At 42.5% G+C, this 25,635-nt stretch overlaps 1 protein-coding gene across 1 annotated transcript in view; it reads right to left on the reverse strand.

The window, feature by feature from the left end:
* PAMR1 (peptidase domain containing associated with muscle regeneration 1) overlaps nucleotides 1-25,244 on the reverse strand; it is a 140,652-nt gene extending 115,408 nt beyond the window's left edge. The window contains exon 1 of the mRNA XM_061610777.1: nucleotides 25,177-25,244. The gene's annotated coding sequence lies outside the window, so the exon portion shown is untranslated. The remainder of the gene's footprint in view (nucleotides 1-25,176) is intronic.
* Between the last annotated feature and the right edge of the window lie 391 nt (nucleotides 25,245-25,635).

Below are 25,635 nucleotides of genomic sequence, written 5' to 3' on the forward strand. Positions count from 1 at the left end.
CACATTCATGTCTGACTTCAGTGGGTCAGGGCAGGACACTCTGGATGGAGGAGGAGTGACGGGGAAGGTCACTGCCTTTCCCTTCCCCTGGCCTGGTCCTCAAATCTTCTCTGCCGGTGGGGGGAGGGGATTGGCTGGCACTATGTACTGCTCCTCCCCATATGTCCTACCTAGCAACATGGCTGCCCCATCTTACAAGAAAGGCTGGCTACAAGGCTGGGTCCCTTACCACCCTAAACTTCATTAATCTTTTATGTCCTGCAATTAAGAACAATCCAGCTGAATTTCAATGCTTGCATAACTTTCCTATAGAAATCAGTGGGACATAAAGGTGTTTACCTTTGGCTGGATCATGACCCTACTATAGTTGATTTCATTTTTACTGTTTGCAAGCTGCCTTGTCATTTGAATGTCTGCATCATATGCACATGTGCCTTTCAAAAAAGAAAAATCTGTATAGAAGATTTACAGTATGCGTGCTGAAACCTGAGGCAAAGACTGTGTATTCCAGTAGCCCATTAAATCCCTGAGCAACGGACATTCCAGTGTACATAGCTCATGTATGCTCCACTTTGTAACTCCTAACAGTCTCAAGAAAAAACTGAGGAAAATACCACAGTCAAAATATAACCTATTAAAACAGCTCCCAAACATGCGCCTGAAAGTCCAAAGGCACGGAAGTTGAGGGAGGAATAAGGAGTATAAATTCACCACTGGAAAAAGAAAGAAGGTCAATAGGAAATGTCTTGGTGGGTTTCAAGTAACAAAATGATGAGGATAAACCCCAAGCTTAATGACATTCCTGCTTTAAAAGGTGCATTTGTAGGAAGAGAAGGAAATTATTTCACACTTCAAAAGCACCATGCATGTGTTTTCAGAGAAGGGCAAAATCAATTGGTGATAAAATAAAGGATCAGATTTTTTGAAGTTCGTACACCTTGGGCCAGTCACTTTCTGTCAGCCTACCTTACCTCTCATGGTTGTTGTGAGGATAAACTATATGGGGAGTCAGTGGAGGCTGGTCCTTTAGGGCAAATGGGGCACTGCCCCACCACCCTCTGTCTGTCCTCAGCCAGCCCTCACTTGCCTGCCCTTCTCACTTACAGCAATCAGTCCAGGGCACTGCCTGTCAGCTTCCTCTTCTAGAGAGGAGGATGGGGGCAGAACTAGAATTAGTTGGCTCTGCCTGTCATTGGCTCTGGCTGCACCTCCCGATGGCCATTCTGCCTTCTGCCTCACTCATCTCAACAAGCACCAGCCGCCACTGTGGGAAGTTGAGCTTCTTGCAAGAAAGGCAGGTTATAAATGTAAAAATGAAATAAAAATATTCATTTGATCATCCGCTATAGCTGGAATACAGGAAACTGCCAGATACTGAGTCAGGCCATTGGTCCATCTAGTGCAATATTGTCTACACTGACTGGCAGTGGGTCTCTAGGGTCTCAGACAGGATTCCTTCAGAGCCCTACCTGGAGATGCCAGGGATCAAACCTGGGATCTTCTGCATGCAAAGCAGATGCTCTGGTACCCTCCAAATGGTGTTGGACTACAGCTCCCATCAACCTTGACCATTGGCTATGCTGGCTGAGGCTGATGGGAAATGAAGGTCAGCAACATCTGGAAGGTGCCACGTTGGCTATACCTGCACTATTGCATAGGAGATATATTGTCTTTAGCTTTACAGACCATTATTTTTTGACACACTTTAATGCACATTTTACAGGGTCTGCTCACTCTTGTTCTCTGCATGAGGCAAACGGATAATGGCCTCAGTGTCTTGTCTCAATGCTGGAAATCAGACCGATGCCTTCAGGTCCTTACCGGTACTTAAGAGTTTGTGAAACCAAGGTCCATCTACATAAGCACCAGCTGTTTCTATATTGGTCAGAAGCCAACTGATCATGCTTCATTTTGCAACCAAGCCATTCTGACCTTTGGTAGGCTCCAAACAAGAGACTAAGAACTTCATATAAGCTGCTCCAACGTTTCTGGGAGAAGAGTGAGAAAGCGAGTAAATACTGTGAGAGATGGAGAGAGACAGGACTGCAGGGTTCTCCATTGGCTCTGCTGAAAGCACAGCAAGTTTCAGCTTCTCTCTAAATTTTTTCACTGCCGCAGCTATTCACTATAAGATCTCTGTAATGAAGAATTAGTGCCTGAGCTTGTTTGTTTCCCACTTCTTCCTAGTCTGTTTTCCTTTTGTATCTTGTCTCTTGGAGCACTTCCAGGCAACCTGTTTGCTGAGCATTCATTCTGATTTGTTTGCAGGGAGGTTAGATGGCTTTGTGTCAAAGCAAGTGTTATTCTATACTAGGGGTTCCCAAACTGTGGACTCTGGACCTCAGCGGTCTATGAGCTTCATTCAGGTGATCCGTAGTATGTCCACGTTAAACATTCATATTGATTTTTAGTGGTATTTTTATTGCTTCTTTTATTCTTATACTGTATTTTATTGTGTTACAACTTGATTTCTATGAAATGTAGATTGTAGTACAATAACATACAATATTGGAAATAAAAGAAGCAATACAAATACCATTAAAAATGATGAGCATCTAGCACAGTGTTACAACAGGCAGCTACAACTGCTTCAACAGGCAGAAAAATCATAAAGTGGTCTGCTAGCAACTTTCAAGTGGTCCATGGGGGAAGAAAGTTTGGGAACCACTGCCCTACACATTCTAGTGCATTTCCACATCACTTGACTTTTCACCAAAAGTCCAATCTTTAGGGGGAGGGGGGTTGTTGCACAAGACCTCCTAATCATCCAGAATTGCACAACCGGAACTTGCTGGTATGATTTAATCCCACCTGAAAATAGCAACAGTCTGGAAGCACCCTTAGACTGTAAGCCTCAGGGCAGGGATTGTGTTCTCACTGATATCAGAGAGGGGAGAGGATTATTATTACTGTTGTTGTTATTATTATTATGGGCCAAATGTGACTACATTAGGAATGAACCCCCTTTAAACTGATCACTGATGCCTATCACTGCAAAGCTGCAATTCAAATCTTCTCTGTCTCTCATTTTCTCCCATTTGTTCAACAATTTAAATGTGGTGTTGATGGGGTTTTTTTTTAAAGAAAACCTCTCCCTTTAAGTTGTGTTTATTTATTTTTCCTGTCGTCATAGTAATTAGTGTTTCCATCTTTCAGGCTTTCCTTCTGTCTTTCTCTTTTTACATTATTCCGCCAACGCATGTTCCAGACTAGGGATTCCAGTCATTTTCTGCCAAGGGGAACCTTAGGTGAAAAGTATCAAATACTGTAAAAAAAAAAAAAAGGTTGTGGCTGGGATTTAGGTCGTTGTGTCTAGCTGGGAACAAGGGCTCTAAATCAAGAAAATGGAGAAAGGGTAAGGAAAGCGCTGGAAGTTCCAGAAGTGCCTTTGAGATTCTCCTGTCATTGATCTGAACTGGATGCTCTTGTCAAGAAAAAGAATAAAAACAGGAACTGTCATGTCATGTCACAACCACAATGAGAAAAGCCAAAGCATTTCCAAGTCCAGAGACTTTTCCCCCATTGGCTCATGCCCCAGAGAGCTCTATTATTCTTTAAAACATGAATCCGGGCAGCAAAATATGAGTCCAGGTGTTCTTATGCTCAAGCACCAGGGCACAGAGTCAGGCCTTTATAGTCACCGGTCTAGGCTTGATAGAGCCATTAAGAGTTCAACACCAGCATTGTTTTGAAAGAGAGTTTTATTGGTTTCAGTGGTTGGATCAAGAAAATAATAGACAGAAGTTTTTTCCCTTTTGCTTCTTCCTCTGATAGAGATAACATCTGGGGCCCTTCCAGACAACCTATTTATTGAGCATTCATCCTGATTTGCTTGCACAAAGCTTAGGAGGAGGTTAGATTATACCTGGGATTTATTAAAAATTTCCACATTTATTTAATTATTTATTAAATTTATACCCTGCCCTTCCTCCCAAAGGAGTTCAGGGCAACATTTGTTTGTGGGACAGTTATATGGCAATGAACATTCATCCTGCGTCATCTGTGCTATATACTTAAGGCAGTATCATATCAGCCTAAACAGTCATGGTTTTCCCCAAAGAATCCTGGGAACTGTGATTTGTTAAGGGTGTTGAGAGTTGTTAGGAGACCCCTATTTCTCTCACAGAGCCGCAATTCCCAGAGTGGTTTAACAATATATCCCTCTTCCCAGTTCTGTGAAGGGAATAGCAGTCTCCTATGTGAAGAGTATAGGGGTCTCCTAACAACTCTCAGCACCAAACAACAAACTTCGATTCCCAGGATTCTTTGGGGGGAAGTCAGGACTGTTTAAAGTGGTATCACACTGCTTTAAATGTATCATACAGATGGGACCTCATTCTGATTTGCTTGTGGGGTGTTTATATGTCTTCCCTTGTAGTCATTTGTTCATTCCACACTTTTCAATGCATTCCCCATTACTTTCTAAACTGCAAAAAGTCTGATTCTTTTTTTATATAGTGGATTTATTGGGATATAGTTCCCTCTTGCAAAATAATGAGAGTCTGGAGGCACCCTGGAGATAATAAAATATTGGAAAGGTGGCTATTTTGCTAAAATAGGTGTTTTTTCAAAGCTTTCTTTAATGGCCAGTTCACATACCTGTATTCATCACTCAATGACTGTAGCCCAAAGTGATGGTTTGCACATACAAATGAGTCCCTGCAGATTAAGCTCCACAGTTAGAACATTTGCACCATCTGATGTTAATACTATTTAAGGGAGACATTCCCACATTCAGAACTGAGTGACTGAGCGATGTGCATGTGTGCGCGTGCCATCCCATTGACTCAGAGGAGCCATTCACATCATATAATTGCCAGAGTGAAAAACTGAGCGGAGCTAATCTGTGCTAAACTGATGTAATGGTGTGAGAGTGGAATATACAATATGTGTGCATTTGTTTGACTAACGAAAGCTTGACAGCTTTTTTTGCCTAGGAAAAAGCAGCTTCAGGAGATGTAGTTTTTAGTGGAGAAATGGGGTGTGTTCAGACCCTTAACTCTTTCCCCACCAATTTCATTTCAGCTCCAAGTGCTCAACAGCTGTTTCCCTTCCCCGTCCCTTGCAGTTTGAAACCCTGTCACAAATAGACGTTTGGAACCCTCAAAAAAGTGGGGAGCACTTTGGAAGCAGAAATGCCACAGGGGAACATTAAGGGCTCTCTTTCCCCTCTGTTATTCCCTCTCCCAAAGTTGCTATTATCTTGGAAAACCCGTGATGTCTGTAATGGGTAGTTCCACCCTAATTGTTTTATCCCTAAAGCCCTTTGCAGGGTTTCAGTGAACATGTGGAGGGTGGAGATTAGGATTGCACCTGCTTGCACAATGTGTAGGCTCTCTTCAGACACTCAGATGAGTATATGGAGGTTAGGAGAAGGGACAGCAGGTGCAATCATACGCATTTCCATGAAACTGGCCAGTGATGCTCAGTTGTTGCTGTGTGATGGCTTGCTCACTTACAATCAGTGGTGTAGTTGTCCAGGGTCTCAGGGGGTCTTAGGCTCCTTACATTTTTGGCAGCAGGGTCCCAGCAGGCTCCCTATGTCTCCAGCATCGTATGAGCCAATCAGCACGAAAGGGGAGAGTATTAGCCACCCAGAAGAGTCTTCTAACCTGCTTCCTTGTCCTTTCCTGCTGATTGGAGCCAATCCAAATGAAAGGAGGTGAGTCAGTAGGGTTGCCATATTCCAGTTCCACAAATCCGGGCAGGCTAATTTACATATTATGCAAATTATTTGCAAATTATTTGCATATTAATATTTGGATTGTCCAGTTGTTTTGTTCTTGTGCCTAGGAATTACCACCAAAAACTGGGGAAAGACGTGAGAAATCTTTTTTTAAAAAGCAACATTTTCAGCCTTAAATGCCTAGACTCTAGTTTGCAACACTATGGAATATTTATTGATTGATTAAGAGGATTTATATCCTACCCTTCTGCTGTTAAAAACAGAGCTCAGCACAGTTTACAAATATAATAAAAACAATAAAAATACACAATCAATATAAAAACATAATAAAAACACAAAATAGCAACAAACATAAAGTAAGTCAGGGCAGCAGTATGGTTAACCTTTGCTGGTCATTGACTGAAATAAAATTATTTACATTTTTTAGTATGGTTAACCATTACATATACGATATATTTCAGAGATGTGGTGGGTGGAGAAAAACAAGAAGCCAAAATGTTAGGAAAAGGAGTCTTTCACACCACATGCTCAGTTCTAAATACTGTTGCAGCAAGTTTTACAAGTTCCTCCAGTATTCCACTGGTGCAGGCATTCAGACATTCAAAGTATCTATATGTTTCTTAGGTTTTAAAAAAGCAGAGCTTTGCTTAAAATTTCTTCTCCCTTTGATCAACCACATCTACACAGGTTCCACCTCCATACTCAAAATCAAACTGGGCCTGGAAGTGTGTAACAACCTCACACATACCTTGCTAATTAGATTACCAATACCAGGATGTCTGTCTTATCGACTACTCTCCTGTCCACCCCCCCCCCCGGGCATCATGAAAGACCCAGTCCTGGGCTCAGAAAGAAAATAAATATCTGGTCCTCTTGAAAGTACTCATAAGCCTCTTGTTTTAATTAAAATAATAATTATAAATTCTTGCTCTTATCACTAATGGGAGTTAATTACCTTGCATATGTTGCTGTTGCTTCTATGGCTGTAATGGAGTGAGGTTAAAGATAAGTGAAATGCAAATAGGAAAAAAAAACACAAAAGGCAGTAACACTTTCCTAAATGTAATACCATACCAACCACAACAATATTCCTATGAGTAAGGCAGAAAACTCAGCATCCCACAACCAGTCAGGATTCATAACCAAAAACACAAACTAAAAAAATCCTAGCAGCCAGTCAGCCAAGGTTACAGAAATCCCCATGCAACACAACCTGACCTGGGAATTGCAGTTAATGCAGAATGCTGGGGGATGATTGCTGACATGAGTGAGATCCTATCAGCACATAATATCTCTGCTCTGAAATCTGCATTGGTTGCTGATTTGCTACCAGCCCAAGTTCAAGCTGTGCTTTCCATGTTATGGGTGCCACATAGTACAGTACTTGTTCTGCTCCTGTAAGAAATCAGTCCTGTAAAGTGGCAGCACCTATGCTTTGGAACTCCTTGCCTATTGACATTAGGCAGACGCCTCTTTTCAGCACCTGCTAAAATCAGTGCTCTTGAGGCAAGCCTGTCCAGGCATGTGGAAGCTATTGTGTTTTTAAATCTGTTTTTAACTCATTGTTGGTTTTATTATTTTGAATGTTTTTAAGTATCTGTTTTTAACACTTTTACCAATAATTTTATTGTTTTAATTTTTTCTGTAAACCACTCTGAGATTTTTTACAATAAAGCTGTTTATAAATGTTGTAAATAAAAATACATAAATAAATGTTGGAGTCACTGCGGCCCTTGAGTCTCTTCCCACTTTTAGGAACCAAGGAATCTGCCTTATACTGATTCAGGCCATTTCGTACCATGATTTCTTAAATGCAACACCATACCAACCACAACAAGATTCCTATGAGTAAGACAGAAAACTAAGCATCTCATAACCAGTCAGGATTCCTAACCAAAAACCAAAAATATGATAAATGAAGAAATATTTATATTAGCATGACTATCAAATATATTTATTATTTACACAAACTGTAAAGATATTTATAGTGCAATCCTAGGTTTATTTATTCAGAAGCAAGTCCCAGTGTATTCAGTGGGGCTTACTCAAACAGGCACAGAAATGCAACCTCAAGTGATAAGCAACTTCATTCACACAACCCAAAATTCCGAATCATAAGACTCCATACACACACACACACACACACACACTGCAGATGTATAAATACATACAGCCCATATAACAGTTTATTGTCAAATCAGTTGGTCATTGCAGAAAAATCAGTATTAGTTTTAAAGAAATCAGTATTACTTTCCTACATAATAAATTTTCAGCACATTCATAACCATGTCTACTCAAAAGTTATTGAATTCAATGGGATTCACTCTGGGCATATGGGATTAGCATTGCTTCTACAAAAGCAAGTATTGGGAAGGTTTTCAAAACACTGCCCAGTATCTGACTCCTGCACACAAGAGGAAAAAAACTGAAATGGATATACTTACCCAATTTATGAGATTTTCAGATAAATGGGGGGAGGGCAACCACCATTTTCTGGCATTGCAATGAGGTTTTCTAGAGTGACACTGCCTCAGGTCAACCAAATGCAACCCTGGCTTCACTGATTGGCTGCAATCCTGAACGGGCGGGGTTAAAGCTACGAAGTGCTATACAGTACTGTTAAATCTTTCTTTAAACAGTCGGGGGGGGCGGCTGACGTTTTCATGTATATCTCGAGAACCAGACCACCTAGAAACTTAATTTTTAAAAAAAATTAAAGCTGAGAATCTGGGCCACCTAAGGGGCTAAACAGGCACCGGGTGGCATGCAAAGAATCTGGGTAAAACCCAGCTAACCGGGCAATATGGCAACCCTATGAGTCAGCCATTGTAACAGCTCTTTTTAATAGTTAACATTCTCCTCTTTCGTGCTTATTGGCTCCTAGGGACATCTGTTGTTGTGGAGTAGCCATTAACAAGGATCTCATTCTCAACCCAGGAAAAAGAGGGAGGGCCATGGCTGTGATTATCCTGAAGGGACCCTGCACTTCTGAATTTGCCACTACACTACTGCTTACAATACTAGAGAGCTATCTGAAACTGTTCACCCTATTTAAAGGGAAGAAATCTTGCAGTGGCTCCAATGAAAAGAGCAGCTTTAAAGGAGCCATGTTAATCTTGTATTTAGCAGGGAAGGAAAGGGCTGATCTTCCCCTCTTCTGCTATTTGCATTTGCTATTTGCTGAAAATGTGTGCCACATCTAAATTGTCATCTCTACTTTGTCCCAAATGGGCACTAAACACCTAGTGTCAGACAGGCCCTTACTGGAGAATCAGCCAATTAGATTTATTTTCCTGCTCAGGCCCAAACGGTTTGAGAAAAGAATGAAATTTACCCATTGGATAGGTTGCCACTTTCCCCTATAGCACCCCCTGACATATACACACTTTGATCCCGCTGGCCACAAGGTGCTAGTGGCATGACTTCAGGATCTGGCAGTCATTAGAAAGTTCAGGCTTCCAAGATTCTGGTGTGATCACCATTACTTGCAAGGCGATCTTAAAAATGGGTGAGTTCCATTTTCCTTTAATGGAGAGATATCACCTGCCTGCACATGATCAAGAATAAAGATGCACCCTGATTTATGCAGGCACAGTATTTGCAAAGGAAGCCTGACCTATCCCTTAATTACCTGGGAATATGACTAAAATAGCTTTCAATCTATCAGTTTATGTGAAATATATTGTAGGGTTGCTTGGAAAAGTGTTTCCCATTCTGCAATAGTTTCAGAACTTTCTCAACCAGCCCTAATTATATCTCAGATTCATACTAAGTCACTGCAGAGTCTGGCAATTGTTTTCTTTTTGTTTTGTTTTCACCCCCGCGTTCTGTTTATAAACTCTTTGTTATGATTAGTTGCTATTTGTGTTGCATGTTTAGTCATGTGCTGTTGCTGCCAAACTGGATAACTGGAATTCTCTTATGAAGATGTAAGAGACATGTAACACACTTATTAGGAAAAACAAAACATCTATGGTAAAATCAATGACACATGAAAGATAGAGTCCAGTGAGACAAAACACATACAAAAACACAAGGAGATCCAAAAACATGTATTTGTTGATAAGCAGTAGTGTAGTGGCAATTTAAGAAGTACAGGAGCCCTTCATCATAGTCATAGCCATGCCCCTCCCCTCTTTTTTTGTTGAAGGAGATCCTTGTTAATGCCTTCTCCCACAAAAACAGATGTTCCTAGGAGCCAATAAGCATGAAAGGGGATAGTGTTAGCTACTGGAAAGAGTCTTCTCAGTGGCTGAGTCATCTCATTTCACTCTGATTGGCCCCAATCAGAAGGAATGGATCAGGAAGCATGATAGAAGACTCTTCACAGTGGCTAAGACACTCCCATTTCACACTGATTGGCTTGTAGAATGCTGGAGACATAGGGACCCTGTTGGGACCCTGCTCCCAAAAAAGTAAAGGGTCTAAGACACCCCCCCAAGACCCTGGACAACTACACCCCTGTTGATAAGGCTTATATCCCATACTTCCTCCAAGGGTATACATGAGGTTATTCTATTCCATCCACAAAACAAGTCTGTGAAGCAGATTAAGAAAGAAGAGAGAGACATAGAGGCTGCATACACACTAACCTGTTTGTAGCACAAAAATGTAGCTTTTCTCAGTCTGGAACTGTTTATGCTCTTCTTCCGGCGCCAGGTTAAAACCTTCCTATTCTCTGAAGCATTTTAAGTTATACTGATTTAATTTTAAAAATGTTTACTGTGTTGGATTGTTGCTTGTATTTTAGTATTGTTTTGTTATTTATTGTATTTTTATGTTGTTTTATGTTCACCGCCCAGAGAGCTATTGCTAGTCGGGCGGTATATAAATTTAATAAATAATAATAATAATAATAATAATAATAATAATATGCTCATCCTTAACATGCTGCTTTCAATCTAGACTGATTCTAGATCCTACAGTCCACAAGGCTGGCTGTGTTTACTTGATTGAAAACCCTCCCCTCAGGTTACTCATGCCTCCTCCTTGCAGATGCCCAGATGTATGAAGAAGGAAGTGGTAGATGCCCAGCCACAATGTCACTGGACAGGTGTAGATACACTCCCACATTGTTGGGACCACTTCTATTTTCAAATGACACACTGCAAGGTAAGGCAGAACCAATCTGAAATGAGCCTTTATTTTTGGAATGAAACCAGTTTTGTCAAGAAGCACTTTTCAGAGGCAAAAGATCTAGATTGTTTGTGGACTAAATAGAAAAAAAAAAGAACTCAGTCACCATTGATTCAAGAATAAAATGACATGTATATGCAGCTAGAGAGAGACTTGCCTAAGGCTAATCATTACAGCTGAGTGGAGATTTGAACCCAGTCTTCCCAGGCCAAGCTCAACACTTCCTATTGCTGCCCTGGGCTGGGAGGAAGGGCAGGATATAAGTAAGTAAATAAGTAAGTAAATAAGAAAATATATAAGTAAATAAGTAAATAAGAAAATAAATAAATAAATAATGCTATTGTAAACAGGTCACTGAGATATTGCAAATGGGTAATTGCCAACAGGTTTTTTAAAACTTAAGCCTCCTCCAGACATCCTTTTTACTGTGTATTCATGATAATCTGTGCCCATGATGGTATTGGGGCAGTTATGTGTGATCCTGCTTCCAATACTGTTTGTGCCTGCAAAAGTTCTGGGGTGGACATCACTGCTTTGCTTCTAAGCAGTGTATGCCCTGTAACTTCCTTCTGAAATCCCATCACTTTTTATATGACAAATGTTCTGGATTATTTATTTATTTTTGTCCCACTTTTGTTGTGCTAGACTGTAAGATGGCAATAGTGCAGTAACAGTGGGAAAGAATTGCACAACAACTAATAAAGCAGAATAGTGTGTGGACGGTCCAGCATAAATTCACTATTATTGCATCATTGATATGTTGCAGAATACACTTGCAAAAAAGAGACCAGCCTGGAGGGCCCTTAGCAGATTTCCCCAGGAAAGGGTAAATCCATATTAAATGGGAAATATAGGCTGGCATTTTGAAAACAGTCATGTGGACACTACAAAAAAACGTATATGCATGAAGAACACAAACACTATAGCCACAGTATCACACTGTGACAAGTTGTATTGGCAGCACATCAAAACACGCACCTAGGGGGAAGTGCCCTAGGAGATTTGTTAGTCAGACAAATAATGGCACCAGGACTTTATGTTGAAACGGCACGGGCGGCAGCGCAGTGTACCATATGTGCTGCCACCAATCAAAAGGGGCCAACTGCACCCGCGCCAATGGGAGGCCGCCCTTGGGCATATTACCCATTTCAGAGACTTCAGATTGACTTTTCAGAGCTTCCTAGGAAGAATGGATACAAGTACCTCCTTGTAATAGTAGATCAGCTGTCCGGATGGATAGAGGCCTACCCCACAAGGCAAGCTACTGCAGCAGTAGTGGCTAAAATACTGATGAAAGAAATTTCCCCCCGATATTCCCTGCCTGAGACAATAGACTCTGACAGAGGGACACACTTTGTTTCGGAAGTGGTTCAACAACTCCAAAGGCCCCTCGGATTCCAATGGCGCCTTCATACGGCATGGAGGCCGCAATCAGCTGGGCAAGTAGAGAGGGCTAACAGATCTTTGAAAGCCACACTAACCAAGCTTTGCCAAGAGACTGGACAAAATTGGGTAAATGCCCTGCCTATGGCATTGACAATTTTTCGTTGCACTCCTAGAGGACAGACCAAGTTAACCCCATTTGAAGTTTTATTTGGGAGACCGCCAGTATTGGCAGCTCTCAAGACCCAGCCTCTTGAAATAAACCAAATAGTGGGAGATGCTGTGATCAAAGAATATGTTATTGCCCTGCAGTCTGTTCTTTCTAAACTCTATAGATACTCCCAAGAGTTCCAGAGATTGCCACTGGACGCCGCCATTCATCCCTTCAGACCAGGAGATTGGGTCCGGATCAGGACGTGGAAGAAGGAAACGCTCCAGCCCGAGTGGAGCCAACCGGTCCAGGTGCTGTTGACCAAGGATGCAGCACTAAAGATTGACGGCAAGGCCAAGTGGATCCACCATACCAGAGTCAAGAAAGCAGCCGCACCTATCGAGGTGCAGGAGCCAGAGACGGGAATAGCCAAGGATTCCCCAACAGGTGAAGGGCGGAAGAAGACCCCTGAAGAAAAGTGGCTTTCGCAGACAGTACCGGGTCTGGGCCTGAAGTTACGTCTCCGCAGAACCCCCCAAACTTAGTTATTGATCCTGCTGCTCAGAATATAGTTAATCCATACTATATATGCATTGCCATTATTATAGCATGTATGCTTTTTATTATGTTGCTTTATCTTGCATTTTACTTCCGGCATGGGCGCGTCCCTTGACCGGGAATGGGTCTTTAACACAAACTAACACCTTCCTGAAGCTGGTGCAGGAGGTGGTTAGCCAGTTCAAACTCACTAGCTGTTGGGTGTGCTCCCCCTTGCAGGTGCAGCATGGCCAAATTCCACTATATCCTCTTCCGCTTAACATACTGGAGTTGGCTGTGGATCGCCCAGCACACAACCAGACTTGGCCACGAGGGGACCAAGTGCAGGTCAAGAGAAGGAAAGGCTTATGGTGTTGGGAAAATCACGATGGCACAGGGCCCCTGTTGGGATATTCTTCTTGTTTTTACACACATAAGAGAGGCCCATGGCAAAAGTGGCCAGGGGGAATCCCTTGCCTTAATTTGCACTATAATAGTACCCACATCAATAAGACCAGATGCAATTGCACACCACAAAGCATGAGGTACACGTTTCAGAGAAACCCCCCTTGTCATTGTGGCCACACAGGGCTTAATGACTATTGGCAATGGTATGGGTTAACCTTATGCCGTGAAAATGGCTGGACTACCAACATACCAGACCAAACCACTATGCTTAGGTGGTATAAAGGGGATCAACCCCAAGCTTGGTCTGAAGTGTATATAGCCTCTGACTCTTGGTACGCCAGAGCTCGGACGGGAAAGGGGATAGAAACCTGTGCCCCTACAGCCCCAGGAGTAACTAGATGCAATGCTAGTGGCCCTATATATACTGAGCCATTATTCATGAGCTGGTACTTTGTCCCACAACATGGTTTCCAATCTCATTTGAATGGGACTATGCAAGCCCATCACTCACAGATATGGCCCTTGGGTAAATGTGCACTTAAACACCATTGGTTTGTTTGCGGAACCACTGCGTATACATGCTTGCCCCCCGACTGGAGGGGAAGCTGTTACGTGGCGTACTTGATACCCAATATCAACGTTAAACCCAAGGGGCAGCACATTTTCAGGCCTTTATACACCAATACCAGAGACAAAAGGCATGCTTTACATGCTGGAAATCATAATTGGGGAAGTGAAGTCTGGACCCCCCAAGACCTGATTGATGGGTACAAACCATTAACATGGAGCTCTATTGGAATTGTTGGAGCTAGGTCTATGACAAATGGCCTGTTAAGGTTACAAGCTGTAGTTGAAGTGGTTACTAATGCCACCGGTGAAGCAATACGCACCTTAACACAAGAAACTGAGCAAATACGTAAAAGGCTGATTATCCACCAGCAAGGCCTCGACCTGCTCCTTGCCAGTTCAGGTGGGCTCTGCGCCACCTTAAACACGAGCGGTGAATGCTGTGTCGAAATTGGAGATGAATCACAGGTAATTAATCACTTGGTAGACCATGCAGAAATAACAGCATATGTGGGTGACCAGCAATGGAAGGGCCTAAACTGGGATTGGCTTACCAGCTGGCTGCCAAACTGGGCCTGGCTGAAGCATCTCTTTGTTATTGGCTGCATTATATTCCTTATTCTTATGTGCTTACCATGTATCATATCCTGTGTATCTGGCATGCTTATTCGGGTCTTGAAAAGAAAGGCCCAGCTAATGATGTATCAGCAACTAGCCTTACATGAAATGCAGGGGGATTATACTGAAATGGCACCATCTCATGAGGAGGTATGGAACCACACTGTTTATGCTCCCCAGTCAGTTATTACTGGAGAAGGAAACATTTATGCCACCATTGATAATTAAGAAGATACTTTCTTATTTTAGAAATTAAGAAAGTATCTGAGGGGCAAATGTTGTAATGAGTTAAAATTAAAAATGTTATAGTGGAATAAAATCAAATAATATTAAATGAAACATATGCTTGCCTCCCTTATGAAAAAGTACGGGAGTTTTTCCGCTTATCAGCTTCATTTGCAATTAAAAATGTTGTTCCCAGCTTACCAGACCAAAGGTCAAGGATAGAGGAAGTTTGGAGGGAGAACAGAGAAGTGGACCAGAATAGACAGATGCTGAGAAATCAAACAATGATGTATTTCTGATTAGCTATGCATTTCTAATGATATGTATGTGACGTACCTATAGCCTATAAATATGATGAATGTCAGCAATTCTGGAGAGTCACTTAAGGGTGGCCCTCCCTTTGCAAAGGCTCAATAAAGGCAAACATTTGCGGTACTCTGGTCTCGTCTCTATTCCTTATTGGCAACTTGGGGAATATAGAGTTCCTATCAGTCTGGCCTCCATTCAGGCTTGACTCCTTTTGTAACAGTATCACACTGGTTTCCTGAATCTGATGAATGATCAGTTGTCCTAACATACATAGTTACATGAAGAATCATAAATCATCCATCAGAATGAACAAAACTAGGCATTTTGTATGCAATCCCCTTTGCTAAACACATTTGGGTTGTTTGTTGTTACGAGTTGGAACCTTGTGGAGCCACTTGCCCAAGCGTTTGTGTCAATGTTTCCTTCAAGAGGCATCTCTTTCCTTCACTACATCAAAAAAGAGGAACAAGTGACTTGGACAGGCAATGTTTAAATAAAATCCATATATCTCCCAAGACATAGAGTCTCTCTAGCTACCATAAAATATTTTCCATCGTACCCAGAGGTAGCAATGGTGTGCATTGTAGGCTAACAAGCAGCATGTCTAGGAGCTAATGAAGACTGAATACCCAAGAAATCTGCCTTGTACCCCATCAAAGGATTGCACACTATTTAAGAAACCCACACATTTCTGGGAAAGGTGGGAAAGCCTGCAGTAAAAAGGTCAGAAAATGAATGACTGAATGGCAGATTAAAGAACTGAACCAAAAGCATGTGGAGCAGTAGTTCTCAAGGTGCAGGCCACCAGGGATCCCTACTACATTTTCATGTGGCCATTGAGACTGTAGTAAAAAAAAATAATAGAGGAAAATGGTGGTGCCTTTGAAATTACCACCATCTGCTGAAGAGGCAATCCAAAGCATCTTGCCTCTTCAGCAGCTCAAGTGCCTGATATTAAAACAAAAACCTTGGTTGTGTTCTTCTCCATGTGTGCATGTAAATCCATGGGACTGTGACCATAGAAGACAAATGTAGTGGATGAACTGTAATTTGGGGGGGAAATCCACACAGTAGCTATAAAGTAAGAAAATATGTTGGTCCACAAGGAAAGCCGTAGATTATTCAGATAATAGGGCTGCAATCTAATAGACACTTACCTAGAACCCCTCACTGGATCGTCACCGTGTAGTGGTGAGTGAGCTTGTGTGTTCCAATGAACCCTATGAGCGATGCTGTCGGGAGTCATGTACTCCCAGCAGGGTCACCCATGGCGGTAAGGTCAAGGGAGAGGAACCAGACAAAGAACGTTCCAAGAAAGTCCTCAACGGCAGAACAGGTGGAGGAAAGCAATGTGTATGTTACAACGGCTGTGAAGGCGAATGAAGGCTGCAGCGGATAAAAGACTTCCAATCGTCATTGTATCCATGCCATTGGATCAAAGCCTTTTTCTGTCAAGATTGTGTGTTGATGGTTGTGTGCTGATCTCCCCACATAAAACAAATTCACACACAGGCATCTTCCAACCAAACCAAACCAAAAGTCCCATGGCAATCGGTGAATGGCGACGGGGGCAGGACTGTGAAATTCGGAAGCCCCTAGTCATGGACCGGTACATGGGCAGTGGATACAGACTCATTCATCCTGGCTCAAGGACCGAGGCAGGTGAGTAGTTTGGCAACTATATCCACAACTGAGCAGTCCTATTCAGGATCTACTCTGTTCACCCTGTATGGGGAGGGGGCTAGAAAAGGTGCCCTAAACATAGTCTGCCTCATCTCTCTCCCTGACTGGATTAGTGCGTCCAGTGTAGAGGTCACAAAAGACAATTGAATTTTGGAACATGGAATATACGGACATTGCTGGACAATATAGATAGTGAATGTCCTGAACGCAGGACTGCAATCATCGCGAGGGAGTTGAGACATTTTAATATTGACATAGCAGCACTCCAAGAAACTCGAAGAGCAGGAGAAGGACAACTGAAGGAAGAAAAAGGAGGTTATACTTTCTTCTGGAAAGGACTGCCTAAACAAGAATGACAAATACACGGAGTAGGCTTTGCTATTAAAAATAATATTGTGAAGCTCTTGTCAGAAGTTCCTATTGGCATTAATGAACGACTCTCAACTCTCCAGTTAAAATTGCATAAAACCAGCAGGCAACTATTATAAGTGCTTATGCACCAACATTAGATGCTGATGAAGACATCAAGGAAATTTTTTATACCCAGCTGGACACCATCTTATCAGAGATACCTAAGGAGGATAAAATTATCCTCTTGGGTGACTTCAATGCAAGAGTTGGGCGTGATTTTGACTTATGGCCAGAAACCATTAGGAAAGAAGGAGTTGGCAATAGCAACCTGAATGGCATTCTACTTCTGACTAAATGTGCAGAGCATAATCTTGTTATTATAAAAACACTCTCGCCAGAAAGATAAATTTAAAACATCATGGAAGCACCTTTGGTCGAAGCACTGGCATCTCCTGGATTACGTAATTGTCCATGCCAGAGATCGTTGTGATGTACTCCTCACTAGGGCCATAACGTGCTGATGAGTGCTGGACAGATCACCGATTAATTCGATCCACTATGGCCATTAATATTGTTCCTCAACGTAGGCTCCAAGGAAGAAAACCAAGGCGTAAAATGAACATCCACGTCTTTCAAGATCCTATTAAGCGAGCCTGCTTTCAAACAACTCTCAAGAAACATCTGCCTATGGAACTCCCTGAAAACGTCGAGGAACACTGGATTAAACTGAAGACTTCCATTATTGCAGCATGTGAACAAACTATTGGATACCAAACTAAGAAACATCAGGACTGGTTTGATGAGAATGATAGTGAGATTGAACATATAATTGACAAGAAAAGGAAAGCCTTCCAGATATGGCAAAAAGACATTAACTGTGCTGCTAAGAAAAACATCTATGCCAGTGCAAAGGCTGAGGTCCAAAGAAGACCTAGAGAACTTAAGAACGCCTGGTAGATAAAGAAAGCTCAAGAAATCCAGCATTTGCAGATGCTCATGATGCACGGGGATTTTTTAATGCCACAAAGGCCATCTATGGACCAAGAAATTATGGTACAAATCTCTTACGTTCAGTAGATGGTACCAAACTTCTAAAGGACGAAGAGTCTATTGCACTGCATTGGAAAGAGCATTACCATGACCTCCTTAATCGTAACTCTTATGTGGCTGGTGAGGTCTTCTCGCAAATCCCACAACAAAAAATTAGAGATGAGCTTGCAGTATCCCCTAGTTTGGATGAAGTCAGTAAAGCCATCAATCAAATAAAGAATAACAAAGCTCGTGGACCTGATGGGATTTCTGCTGAAGTTTTTAAAGAAGGCGGGCCTGAACTTACACAACAACTTCATAAGCTCATCGAAAAAATCTGGATGAGGGAGGAGATCCTGGAAGACTTTAGGGATGCCATAATTATCACCCTTTTTAAGAAGGGTGATAGAACAGATTGCGGGAACTATTGAGGTATCTCTGTTCTTGCTACCGCAGGTAAAATCCTTGCAAGGATCCTCGCAAATTGCCTCTTACTCCTGCTCAGACTACTGTATCCAGCAGAACTATATGTCACACACAGCAGGCAGGGGAGGGGGACAGATGATTGTTAACATGATTGAATGAAGCATCTATGTTAGAATACACTGTTGAACAGATAATCAAGTTTCTTGCAAGTGAACATACAAGGAGACCCATTATTTACACATTACCAAAAAACCACATAATCCACATGCTTTTCATGTGGTTACATGCACGCACACCATAGTGGGCTGTCTGCATTCACCTTTCTTGCCACTATGGTTTCTTTCCGGCCTTTCAACTCAGGCTTATCTCCAAGAATGGAGTGGCTCCTTCTCTGAAAATTGCTTGGTTCTCAGAAGCTCCTTGAATGCTCCCTGGTTTTAGTCAGATTTTGGCTTGTGTCAGATACCACAACAGACATCCTTGGGCCATTCCTAAACCTGTACTTACCTGCCTTCTTTCCTTGAGCATCTGATAAAATAACACACACACTGTCATTAGATGAGCTTATGTAATGTCACTGCATTAATGGCCATTTTATTTATTTGTTTATTTATTTATATACCACTCTTCTTCCCAGTAGGAGCCCAGGGCAGCAAACATTTTTTTTCACCTTTTCAGGGAAGAGAGTGGTTATGGAATAATCAGTGCAAGTCCTGAAAAATAAATGGGCATTTTGGCAAGGGGGTGTGTGAAACTTGTATTGGGAGTAGGAAGAAAGGAGTTATTGCTATATAAGGCAATAGTGCCACACTCCCTTTTAAGTTATTCTTTCCTGCAACCACTACGCATCACATAGCTCCTCTAGTCCCTACAGTTTGTGAAACATATTTATTTTAAGTTATTATATCTCTTCCCCCTAGGAGCTCAGGGTGGTGTACATGACTCTCCCATGCTCTTTATCATCACCAATTTTTGAAGACTAAGAGATGGTGATTGGCCCAAGTGCTTCATGGCTGAATAGGGATTTAAACCCAGTTCTTAGTAGTCCAACACTTTAACCACCACACTGGCTTTCATAGTGTCTCATTGTCAAGGCTTCTCATACAAAGCACAGGAACCACTATGAACAAGGTGTTACTGATGGAAAGGGATGCCAAGGGCTAGAAGGCTGAATTTCAACATACTAATTAAAAAAAACCAGTCAGACCTTTGACTGATTGTCCCTAGTCTATAATAAAGGCATCCTTTTATAATAAAGCTAGCAGCATGCTTCCATAGGAGTATAGAATTCAGTGGAGGCTGGTCCATTAGGGCAAATAGGGCACTGGCCCTACCATCAGTTTGCACTCAGTCATCCCACACCTACTGACAACCCATCTCCACTTTAGTTTCAGAGTTGTCTCTTTTAGAACTCAGCAGGGAGGAAGATGGGAGCAAACCTAGCATTCGCTGGCTCCACTTGTCATTGGCTCTGGCTCCCCCTACTGTTGGCTCCCTGACTTTCACCCTGCCAGTCCCAATAGGCAGCAGCCACCACGGATAGAATTATAACATAATTTCCAATCCCACCAGGTTCTGTTTCACAGACTCTGAGTTTTGTCTACATGGGGCTAAAGGTGTGTGTGTGTGTGTGTGTGTTAAATACTGTTATGGGATTGCGGCTGGGCTATATAACACCTCAGGATCCCTGTGATTCTGTGATTGTAAAATGAGTCTGCCTAAGGTGGTTTGAAAACAACAGCTAGTTGAATGACACTTTCTATTGTTATGTAAACAAAGGTTGCCACAGAGACTAATTGTTAAATCATCTTACTTTGGATGACAAGGAAATGGCCAGAAAATGTTCTGGAAGCAGAGAGACACCTTTAGAGAAGGGGGCATGTTTTCTTTCTCCTCACTCCCCCTCTCCTTTGGCTGGGTATGATGTCATCAATATGTGTGTGCATGTGTGTATATATATATATATGCTTCTTTCACTCAGACATGAACACAGGGAAAGCTTAGACTGCCAGTTTGTAAAAAAGGCAGACTGAGAAGAGACAGGGTGTCAAGTTAGCTCTGGAAGCATAGGAAGCTGCCTTGCACTGAGTCAGAGCATTGGTCCATGTAGCTCATGATTGTCTCCACTGACTGCCAGTGGCTCTCTGGGGTTTCAGGCAGGAGTCTCTCCCAGCTCTACCTGAAGATGCTGGTGATTGAACCTGGGACTTTCTGCACACAAGGTAGATGCTCTGCCGCTGAGCTATGGCCCTTCCCCTTAGGTTGTTGCTCATCTTAGGATGTTGCTCACTGCACCCCTCAAAATCTGATGTGGGAGCAGTGAACTTTGGGACATCTCTCAGCATGTGTAATCCTGTACTTCCATCTATGCTCGGCCTGTATGTGGATGACAACAGCATTATGGCCATCACAAGCTGTGATGAGGAACCAAGGGTGAGGAATGTGTTACAAAATGCCAGTAAGCCTCCACTGAGCTTATTCCAAAGGAGACCAAGCTTGGTTGAGTGCTGCAACCAGCAACAGACTACCTCTCAGAAAAGTGGGGTGCACATAACAGGATACTCATGGAACACATCTAGTGATGTAAATTGGCTACACATCAGCCCTCTTCAATTCTCTTCACTAACACAATGATCATTGTGCAAAGCAAATTGGTGGGTGTCAGGATCCCTCCTGCTGCCACCACCTGTGAGGTCCCACCTTGTGTGCCCTAGCTCTGGTCACCACCAGTCAGGATCCTGGTTTTTATTTGTTCTCTCACTGGCTCTAGCACAGATTTCGCAAGATCCCACTGCTAGGCAGCACCACCAGCCACTCCCTATTTCACAATATTGCCTTGAGACTTTGCCTTAGTCTCCTTCCGGCTTATTGTTACTTTGTGTCTGGGTGCACTTGCAGGCCACACACCCCCTGTATCTTTGTGTCTAAAGCATACAGCCCTGGGTTGCTCTGGATACTTGATGATGTTACACTATCTCTTCACCGCTGCCACCATTTGATACTGTTTCTCTACCTTGGTAAACACCCTGCCCACCCTTCAGGTCTGTGAAAGCCCCAGCCAAGTGGATCAGTCTTTTGGTAAACCAAGAAAATGTTTATTTATAAACACCAGGAAATAACAAGATTACTTAAGGTATATTTAACAAGCATATGGTTTCATATATTGCATTACTCTTTGTTTCTAGTCATATATAATCTGCCTCAATACCAGCCTAATGCAATCCAACCCACAACTCCCTCAACTCCTCACAACCCCACACAACCCTCTCTCAACTGTCATCCTCTCATTTATACCTTCAGCCACTCAAACGCTCAGCCAGTCATCATACAGCATTCTCCAGCATTCTAGCCCATGTACTCCCCCCTCTCACTCAGTCCATTTACCATATATACTTTAATAAACCTGCACTTACCATATTTACAGTAATATCTATATACAGGGACATCACAGTGGGCACTGTCAAGCCCCACCCCCTGAGAAGCATCACTGTCCCCTTCTTTTCAGCCCTTCCTGAGTTGGAGGGTGAGGTTCTGAATAGGGACGCTCTACTTTTAGAGGTTCTCCTCATAGTTTATAAACCTGCATAATTCAGGCTGGAAGCCTCCATGAGTACTGGAGGCTCTCCAGTTAAGAACTTCACTATCCAAGTTGTGGAGGCTGAAAAAGCTTGGCTGCCTGTCTCCGCACTCCCTCATACAATGACAAGCGTGTAAGTAAACAGAATATCTGAAAACAATTCACAAGGTTTTTTGGAACCTCAAGCTCAATGAATAATGCAGGTAATTTTTTTTTTTTGCCAGAATGCTATAATTGTTTACTGATAGTCCACATCTGGGTATTCGTACCCTCTCTCACCACTGAGCATATCCAAGCCCCACAGTCTACAATCCATGGTCTTCCCCAATCCATTGACACAGTGGGTGACAGCAACATGAAGGCCATCACAGACTGTGATGAGGAACTGAGGGTGAGGAACCTGTGACCCTTCAGATGTCATTAGACTACAACTCCCATCTCCCAGCCAGCATGACCAGTTGTCAGGGATGATGGGAGCTGTAGTTCAACATCTGAAGGGCCAGAGGTTCCCTAACCCTTCCCTAAGCAAGCCAATCTGCAATGTCAGCGGAGGGCCAGCTAAAGCTTCCTTTTCCTTAGGGCCCTCTGCCACACCTCAGCTTTGTCGCTAAAATCTTTGCTGAAAAATAGGAGAAGATTAAGAGGAGCATGTCCACTATTGAGACAATTGTTCACAAATCTCTAATATTGTTCCATTTTCCTCAAACCCGCATGCTTGCTATCAAGGTGACATGTGACATTTGTGATGATGCCCCTTTAAATCCATGTCACCTGCTTAGAAAATAAGCATCTCCACTTTTCTCTGTTATTGTATGATGCCATTGCTCCTTTTCTGCTGCTTTATTTTGTCTCCAGTTTTTCTTTTTTTATGACTCAAAGGATAGTCAGCTTCAGTAATGGCTATCAAAAAGCTGTTGCCATAATGCACATTTTTCACAGCACATTCTATGCTATCTGTACTATGTGTTTCCCTCTCCCCTTTCTTTCTTCTTTCTGCAGAGATTTATATTATGGCTCTCACTAAAGTGTTTACAGGAAGTTCAGAGGCTCAGCTGAAAGCCATTTGCAAAAGAGAATGCACAAAATGAAAACAAAATGATTGGTCAGTTTCCCAAAGAGTGTGTTATTTGTGTTGCTTGTCTATGTGCCTGACTCACTGCTGATAACATACTGAGCAGATCAAACAAAATGCAGTCATTGGAAAAACAGTGTCTTCTCATGCTGTGCTGGAACTCAAGGCTTCTTGTGGGTCCCATTGTAAACTGGGAAGGGCAAAGGAAAGGAGTCTAGACTTAGCAAAAGTACCATGAATTTCTCAAATTATTTCATTTTAAAGTTTCCAAAATGATTGCATTTAATAACAAAGGCACCATCATTCTTAACAGCTCTGGAATTAACAATAAGCAGAATTCAATTACCACCACACCCATCTATAACAACTTCCACTGAGCATGTAAATAACACTTCCACGAAAGTCTGTCAAAATATTCCTCTGCCTCCCAAGAATCCCACACATGAATGTAAGAAGAGCCCTACTGGATCAGGCCAAAGGCCCATCTGGTAGCCCAGCCTCCGATCCTCACAGTGGCCAACTAGATGCTATGGGAATCCCACAAACAGGACTCGAGCACAACCGCATTGTCCCTCTCCCTGTGATCCCCAGCAGCTGGTGCATAGGAAACTACCTTATAATGAGTCAGACAGCTGGTCCATCTGGCTCAGTACTGTCTATACAGACTGCCAGCAGCTCTCTAGGGTTTCAGGCTGGGGACCTTCCCAGTCCTACCTGGAGGTGACAGGGACTGGACCTGAGATTTTCTTTCTGCACGCAGAGCAGATGCTCTACCACATTCCACCTCTGATACTAGAAGGTGTACACAGTCAAAATGACTAGTACTCGTGAATTTGTCTAATCTGCCTTTAAAGCGACTACCTCAGATGTTTTACCAAAGACATCCATGCTCATCTGGCCTATGGTGGTTTACCCAAGGCCATTTCACAGGCTGAAATTTCCCCACACAAGACGCTTCCTTTCAGGAATTAACATGCAACTCACACACATGGCTTTTTCATTTCTTTCTCAAGCCAGTTAGTTGTGTATAATAACCTGTGTTGCCTTACAATTGCTTTACTCCACCCTTATTTCATTTATACATTTTTTACATTTTATTCTGCTGGCTCTGCTTAAAAGCGTCTTGCAGCAACTTACATATTAAACACAAAGTTACAAACAGAATTTAGCAGTGTAGTGTATGAACTGGGTTATCAAGCATACAAATGTATGTGCAATTTATATCTAAAAAGAAGTAGAAAGGTCACAGATTTTTTTGTGTGGGGGGGATTAATAGCATATTTCCTATATGATTTCATTCTCTGGGCCACCCACTGGTACAGACTATTGCCTATCCTGCAAATACCCTGAAGAGATGTTGCTAGTCAGTGCAGACAATACTGAGTTAGATGGACTAAAGGTCTGAGTGTCAGGCAGCCTCCTAGGTTCCTATGTTGTTCCTACCATTCCTGCAGGGCCCAATGTTTGAACTGGGCCTTTGTGACTTTCCCAAGGTCTCCCGAGCTTCATGCTTGAAAGTAAATTCGAACTCAAGTCTCCTAGCACAAGTTCAACATTCCACCTTCAACACAGCACTGGATCTATGTAAAGAGAAAAAATGCAGAACACAGACATTCCCCTTCTTCCTTGGCCCCTTACCCAAACCTGGAGTTTTTCTCCTATACCTATTCCATTAAGTTGCCATGAAGTTCTAGAGTCTAGAACCTCATGGCAACTTAATGAAACGGGTATGGGAAAGGTGGGTGTGTAACTGGGAGAAAAGGCCTGGCCCCACTCAGCATTGGCTCCAGCCCTACCCTCAGACATGTGGCCCTAACTGTCCTTCCACCACTGCATATGGCACCCAGAGGGAAAAAGCTTGCCTACCTCTGTTGCAGAACATCAGCCAGCATGCATTGCACACACATTTTGCTGCCTCTTCTACACACAGGCTTTCATCACAAAATAGCTCAGCAAAAGCTACAGTCCAAACTCAATTATTGCACATGTGGCTTTACAAGCATCAAGTTTTACAGTACCTTTGCCCGTGGGAGCAGCAGCAAGCAGCAAGGGTGGTGCTAAGAACTGGGAGTGGATTTCCCAATTGCTTCCTTTCTCATTCTTTTACTGCTAGAACTCTCTCAACTGCCTTTAAATGGTTTTTTTAAAGTGGTTTATCAATCAGGCACTATCTCTATGGTGCCAAAGAACTCACAGTTGCTGTGGGCAAGCTTCAATCATACAAGTGCTGAAAAGCCATATGCTTTTCAGATAAAGTGACGGAGTTCCTTTTAAAATTTAAAACAGCTTTGCATGCAAAAAGACAGCAATGGTATTTTGTATTCAGTGACAGCACAGAGCTAACACGCATGTATGCTTTAATTAGATTCTTTGATTGCACTGGCTGGGGGCTGCTTCAGACTTTATGTTGTTGTTATGTGCCTTCAAGTCGATTATGACTTATGGTGACCCTATGAATCAGCAACCTCCAACAGCAT

The sequence above is a fragment of the Rhineura floridana genome, chromosome 2, assembly GCF_030035675.1.
Source record: "Rhineura floridana isolate rRhiFlo1 chromosome 2, rRhiFlo1.hap2, whole genome shotgun sequence".
Lineage (NCBI taxonomy): Eukaryota > Metazoa > Chordata > Lepidosauria > Squamata > Rhineuridae > Rhineura > Rhineura floridana.